We start from the raw sequence: 6,672 nt of genomic DNA, 5'->3' as shown, positions 1-6,672 counted from the left end.
CTCTGATGGGAAAATACTTATTGATAATGTGGATATATCAAATGTCTCTCTCAAAGAACTCCGCTCCAGACTGACTGTTGTCCTCCAAATTCCATTCTTGTTTGAAGGGTATTTATGGGAAAATTTAGACCCCTTTGGTAACATTAATCCAAATGGAAGATTTGTTGTTGTATGTGGTGATGGTGAATACATAATTTATACGGCACTAGCATGGAGGAATAGATCCTTTGGATCTGCACTCGAATTTGTTTGGGCCTCAGATGGAGAATATGCAGTTTGAGAAAGTACTTCCAAGATCAAGATTTTTAGCAAGACATTCCAGGAAAGGAAGAGCATTCGGCCAACATTTTCTGCTAAAAGTACCGGGGGAATATCGTTATGTGTAAGGAATGGAAATGAGCTGCCCTTCTGTATCACTCATGTTCCAAGGTGGCGGTAATGCAACATGTCATAATATGGGTGCTTGCAAAGAGACGGTTGACAGTTGTACAAGCAAAAGTTGCGGTGGTCATGAAGTGGACATAATGCATTTTTCAATAGGAACAGCAATTCCAGGTCGTTTGTATGGCACCAACATAAGTGATAATACAAATGGCGCTGGAGGAGATAGGGTTGTCCATTTGGTTGATCTATATGCATCCACATAGTCGGTATCTTGATGGATTGGATCCTCAAGGAAATGGAAATGGTGCTAATTTTAGTGCGCAGAATGATTGGCAGGGAGCGTAGTGGCATGTTTTGATTGACAATTCCTTCTGTCTTCTGGAGAATGCAAGCCCAGCCTTGTGGCAGAGTCTAAGGATGTTTTGATCAGAAGGCAAGTAATAAATATTGGATTGATGTGCAACTTCGGTGGGATGACTATGATTCTCATGACCGTGAACGGTATACGAGAGCCAAATTCTTAGACTATACAACAGATAATATGTCAATTTATACATCACCCACTGGTGTTATGATTGCAATCGATCTTGCTTACAATTTACATTCTGCATTTGGTAATTGGTTTCCTGGTTCAAAGCCTCTTTTGGCCCAAGCTATGAATAAAATAATGAAGTCAAATCCTGCCTTGTATGTGTTAGGGGAGCGCATAAAAAAGCGCCTGCAACTTTATTCTTCGGAGCCAACAGAATCGTATTTGTCATCTCAAAACTATGGAGAGATTTTCAGCAACCAAATTATATGGTTTGTGGATGATATAAATGTGTATCGTGTCACAATCCATGAAACTTTTGAAGGAAATATTACAACGAAGCCTATCAATAGAGCAATTTTCATATTCAACCCAAGGACAGGGTAACTATTTTTAAAGGTTATCCATACTAGTGCGTGGGCAGGACAGAAGCGTCTTGGTCGACTGGCTAAATGGAAGACAACTGAAGAAGTAGCTGCATTGGTACGTTCATTGCCTGTTGAGGAGCAGCCAAAACAGATAATTGTAACTCGTAGCCCAATTCTCCTCACTATGATGGAACAGACACTCAGATGAACATTCGCATGACAAAGCTTGATTTCTTCTGCAACAGATGTACTGTTGTTTCTTTGATTGACTTCGGCATGGAACTGAGTGAATTAATGGAAGTCATATCTGAGAAAGCATCTCCACAGCATGATATGGCAGGTATTACAGTGAGGATGGTCATTGGTGATAATATTAACACAGCTAAAGCAATTGCAGCGAAATGTGGCATTTTAACAGATGATGGTGTTGAAACAGAAGATCATAAACCTTCTGAGGCAGTTATCTCTTGTTCAGGGATAAAAAACCCTAGACAATGAACTTTGTTTTAGCCTCTTATGTCAGGCAGCTATTGAAACTCCAAGGATTCTTAATCTTTCAGGCAGTGAACACTTTAGTGGACCTTATGGGGAGGGTTTTGTTTTCATTGCCAATGATTGGCATACATTTCTTCTTCCTTGTTACTTGAAGACAGTCAGATTTTGGGTTGAAGCTGTGTTTTTGAAATTTCACAGCAGTTTCGTAGCGCGCTACGAAACTGCTGTAGCTGCATGTTACAGTTCAGTTGATCTATTATGATTAACAAAGCGGCAAATCTTTTTTGAAATGTTGTGTCATCACAAGGTACATGAAACGGTGGACAGCACATACAGGACGCTCTATTTTGGTTAATTAAAGGATAAAATCATACTCCTTTGGATTCGAATATGTTGAGGCAAATCAAGGACCGACAAACAGGAGCAGTTTCCTATATTTCAGGGTGTTGGAAAACATGTTACATTAAAGGCCAGCAAGCAACTACAGACACCTATCACAGCCAAACTAAAAGAATCCACTTGGCAGTGAACGAGTCTTGATTGTAATAAATGCTATTTCCAGCATGATGTAGAATTAGAGTTTTAATTGCTTTAGGATTCCAGCGCTGTCAATTAGTGGTCAGCTGTAATTATTAGGTAGTTAAAAGTTAGTAGGTGTCATCATAGGTAATTATTGAGCTCCCCTCACGCTGGAGGAGGGAGCTTGAATCAGGTAAAGTAAGCATTCTATATAGAGCTGAAAGATGAATGTAAAAGGGGTTGGATGTTCTGATAAAGAAGAAGACTATTTTGGTTTATGATAGCAGAGCTCAGTAATACAAAAAACTGTTATTTCTTCTCAGGATTCACAATAGATCTTATTGTTCAAATGTGTGATGGTTATTCTCTTTAGTGTTCCTTTACAGTCTTGTTATTGCATAATCACTCAGAACTCATGTTTCATGCTCTGACTTCCTGTATGCTTGGCAAACTGTGTTTCATATAGGTTATGTTTGAACATTAGATGTAAAGTGCCCTGATTTCTATGAAAGGATAGTGCCATTGTTTACTGAGATTTTAGTGACTCCATAAGCCCAATGGGAACTAATTTGATATTTGTCCAGCCAGCATATTTTCTTCATGTGTCTTATAAGAGTTAGCCATCTTTCCTCGTCATTAATCAATATTCATAATCTATGAGAGAGCCCTCTCAGACTAAGGAGGCTAAGCCTTAGTCCAAAGCTTGGTTTGAAATAGTTACAAATAATCTTGCTGATTGGCAGCCTTCAGTGCCTGATTTTGTGATAACATTTTGGTGCGTCTGCCGGGAGCCTGAAGATTATTCTTTCCCGAAATTATGAAGCTGAACTTCTGAAGGTAGCAGGAGCTCAGAAGGTTTTTGAGGCTGCAAATCTACCTTGGCGACTCCATTGTTGAAGAATTCGAAATTCATAGGTTCATGGTCATTCCACTGGAGTTATGCAGGACCCAGAAGCTACCATTCTTAGTTCAAGGTATGCATGCATAGATTTTTCAGGAATTCATGGTTTCCCAAATCATTTTCCCAAGGATGCATATTTTCTAAGGAATGGTCCCAAATTTAATGGAGAAGATTTGAGTTTAACTCTGAAGCATATCTCGAATTTCTGTCATTTTGCTGAGCTTCTTAGAGTTAAACATGAGGATGTTTGCATTATGTTATTTTATGATTCACTTCAAGGGAAATGCAAACAATGGATTGAAAGTTTTCCTATCAGATCCGTTAAGTCATTTCAAGACTTATGGCTTATGTTTTTGGAGGAATGGATAGATAGGTTAGAGGTGGTGGCAAACTCTCCTTCACTTGAGGGTTTCAAACAATGGAATGATGATCATATTAATGAAGAAATAGGTGAAAATTTTTCTTTGTCCTTGTCCTCGTATCTAAAGTCATTTGACTGTAAAGCAGAGAATAAGATGAGATTTTTGGATGAAGTAGCTGAGGACATTGAGAAAGAAATTGAAGGTTTAGAAGGTCAGATTCAGGCATACAGTTTTCATAATCATGATCATTATTTTCAGAAGCTTTCTATGACAGAACACAAGGAGAGAGTGCCACTTTCTTTCTCTTTCACGTTTAAGGAGCTGTATATTGTTGTTGAAGATCAGTTTGCACAACCTGAAAGTTACAAGAATCATCAAACTGATCATATATTCTGGGATCCTATAGCTGATTACATGGAAGAGCTTTACTCTTCAGTGTTTCAGTTTTCCTATAAAGATCAGAGACAATTTCAGTGGCAGCGGTCATCACACTATCAGATTGGCTCTGAACTCCAATGCAGTCAAAGAAATCAAATATCAGATAAAACAGAGGATTGGCTACATTGGAAATTTCATATTGATTGAGCAAAAAGAAGTTGAAATTGTTAGGGTAGGTAGGTAGAGGTAAATGCAAAATAAGCTCAAGGTCAACTGAGCATCTTTAAGTAGAAATAGCTTTCTTTCTCCTACAGTCATGCTGGTCAAGAAAATTTCTGTTTGTCAAATAAATTTTATAAGACACTGGAACTGTAGGTTCTTAGTGTACCACAAGGGCACACTATCCCAAGTGGAGCCACTGTTATCACTGAAAATTCTGTTACCAAAATTTTTCAGACTAGCTTAAGGACAAAGTGTTTCCGCAGCGCATGAATCCTTTTTAGCAATTTCGCAGCGCTACATGTTTAGGTGGTTTCGTAGCGTGCTACGAAATTGGGGATTTGTTCGAGTTTTCAGTAGAGGTCAAAATCCCAGCATGCCTATTGAACAGAGTTCTGTTACCCTCAAGAAATCAGCATCTAGTGAGAATCTCACAAGAAGCATACACATCAACTGGTCACCGGCAAGATAATGTTCATACAGGGAGCTCTTCCAAACAGCTGTTAGTTCAATGTGCAACTGAAATATCTGAAGGTAAAGAAGGAAATGATTTTAGTTGAGAGAGTACAGCAGTACATGGATATTTTTCCGAAAAAACTGGAGGGGCATTCCTGTGTTGATCCAAACTGGCCAATGGAAAGACTCATTGAGTTCAACCAAGTTATGTTGAGATATATGCCATTTTTTCCACCAGCCCTGCGAGCAGTGTCATTTACTATAAATGCATGTGAGCAGTTTGGAACAACTGGAAGAACAGGTTTAGTGTCCTTAATGATATATTTTGCCTTACTCCAATCTCTGATGGGAAAATACTTATTGATAATGTGGATATATCAAATGTCTCTCTCAAAGAACTCCGCTCCAGACTGACTGTTGTCCTCCAAATTCCGTTCTTGTTTGAAGGGTATTTATGGGAAAATTTAGACCCCTTTGGTAACATTAATCCAAATGGAAGATTTGTTGTTGTATGTGGCGATGGTGAATACATAATTTATACGGCACTGGCATGGAGGAATAGATCCTTTGGATCTGCACTCGAATTTGTTTTGGCCTCAGATGGAGAATATGCAGTTCGAGAAAGTACTTCCAAGATCAAGATTTTTAGCAAGACATTCTAGGAAAGGAAGAGCATTCGGCCAACATTTTCTGCTAAAAGTATCGGGGGAATATCGTTATGTGTAAGGAATGGAAATGAGCTGCCCTTCTGTATCACTCATGTTCCAAGGTGGCGGTAATGCAACATGTCATAATATGGGTGCTTGCAAAGAGACGGTTGACAGTTGTACAAGCAAAAGTTGCGGTGGTCATGAAGTGGACATAATGCATTTTTCAATAGGAACCACAATTCCAGGTCGTTTGTATGGCACCAACATAAGTGATAATACAAATGGCACTGGAGGAGATAGGGTTGCCCATTTGGTTGATCTATATGCATCCACATAGTCGGTATCTTGATGGATTGGATCCTCAAGGAAATGGAAATGGTGTTAATTTTAGTGCGCAGAATGATTGGTAGGGAGCGTAGTGGCATGTTTTGATTGACAATTCCTTCGGTCTTCTGGAGAATGCAAGCCCAGCCTTGTGGCAGAGTCTAAGGATTGATGTGCAACTTCGGTGGGAAGACTATGATTCTCATGACCGTGAACGGTATATGAGAGCCAAATTCTTAGACTATACAACAGATAATATGTCAATTTATACATCACCCACTAGTGTTATGATTGCAATCGATCTTGCTTACAATTTACATTCTGCATTTGGTAATTGGTTTCCTGGTTCAAAGCCTCTTTTGGCCCAAGCTATGAATAAAATAATGAAGTCAAATCCTGCCTTGTATGTGTTAGGGGAGCACATAAGAAAGGGCCTGCAACTTTATTCTTCGGAGCCAACAGAATCGTATTTGTCATCTCAAAACTATGGAGAGATTTTCAGCAACCAAATTATATGGTTTGTGGATGATATAAATGTGTATCGTGTCAGAATCCATGAAACTTTTGAAGGAAATCTTACAACGAAGCCTATCAATAGAGAAATTTTCATATTCAACCCGAGGACAGGGTAACTATTTTTAAAGGTTATCCATACTAGTGCGTGGGCAGGACAGAAGCGTCTTGGTCCACTGGCTAAATGGAAGACAGCTGAAGAAGTAGCTGCATTGGTACGTTCATTGCCTGTTGAGGAGCAGCCAAAACAGATAATTGTAACTCGTAGCCCAATTCTCCTCACTATGATGGAATAGACACTCAGATGAACATTCGCATGACAAAGCTTGATTTCTTCTGCAACAGATGTACTGTTGTTTCTTTGATTGACTTCGGCATGGAACTGAGTGAACTAATGGAAGTCATATCTGAGAAAGCATCTCCACAGCATGATATGGCAGGTATTACAGTGAGGATGGTCATTGGTGACAATATTAACACAGCTAAAGCAATTGCAGCGGAATGTGGCATTTTAACAGATGATGGTGTTGAAACAGAAGATCATAAACCTTCTGAGGCAGTTATCTCTTGTTCA

The 6,672-nt window shown here is 39.2% G+C and overlaps 1 pseudogene; it reads left to right on the top strand.

Annotated features, from left to right (window-relative positions):
• The first annotated feature begins 389 nt into the window (after window positions 1-389).
• On the top strand, window positions 390-1,489 carry LOC149266676 (pre-mRNA-processing-splicing factor 8A pseudogene; annotated as a pseudogene).
• The last annotated feature ends 5,183 nt before the right edge of the window (window positions 1,490-6,672 follow it).

This window comes from Pinus tabuliformis, chromosome 6 (genome assembly GCF_031772625.1).
Source record: "Pinus tabuliformis cultivar Carrire ecotype Pingquan chromosome 6, CPIR1, whole genome shotgun sequence".
In the NCBI taxonomy this organism is placed as follows: Eukaryota; Viridiplantae; Streptophyta; class Pinopsida; order Pinales; family Pinaceae; genus Pinus; species Pinus tabuliformis.
The sequence above is the reverse complement of the archived record's forward strand: the minus strand, read 5'-3'. Positions and strand labels throughout refer to the sequence as shown.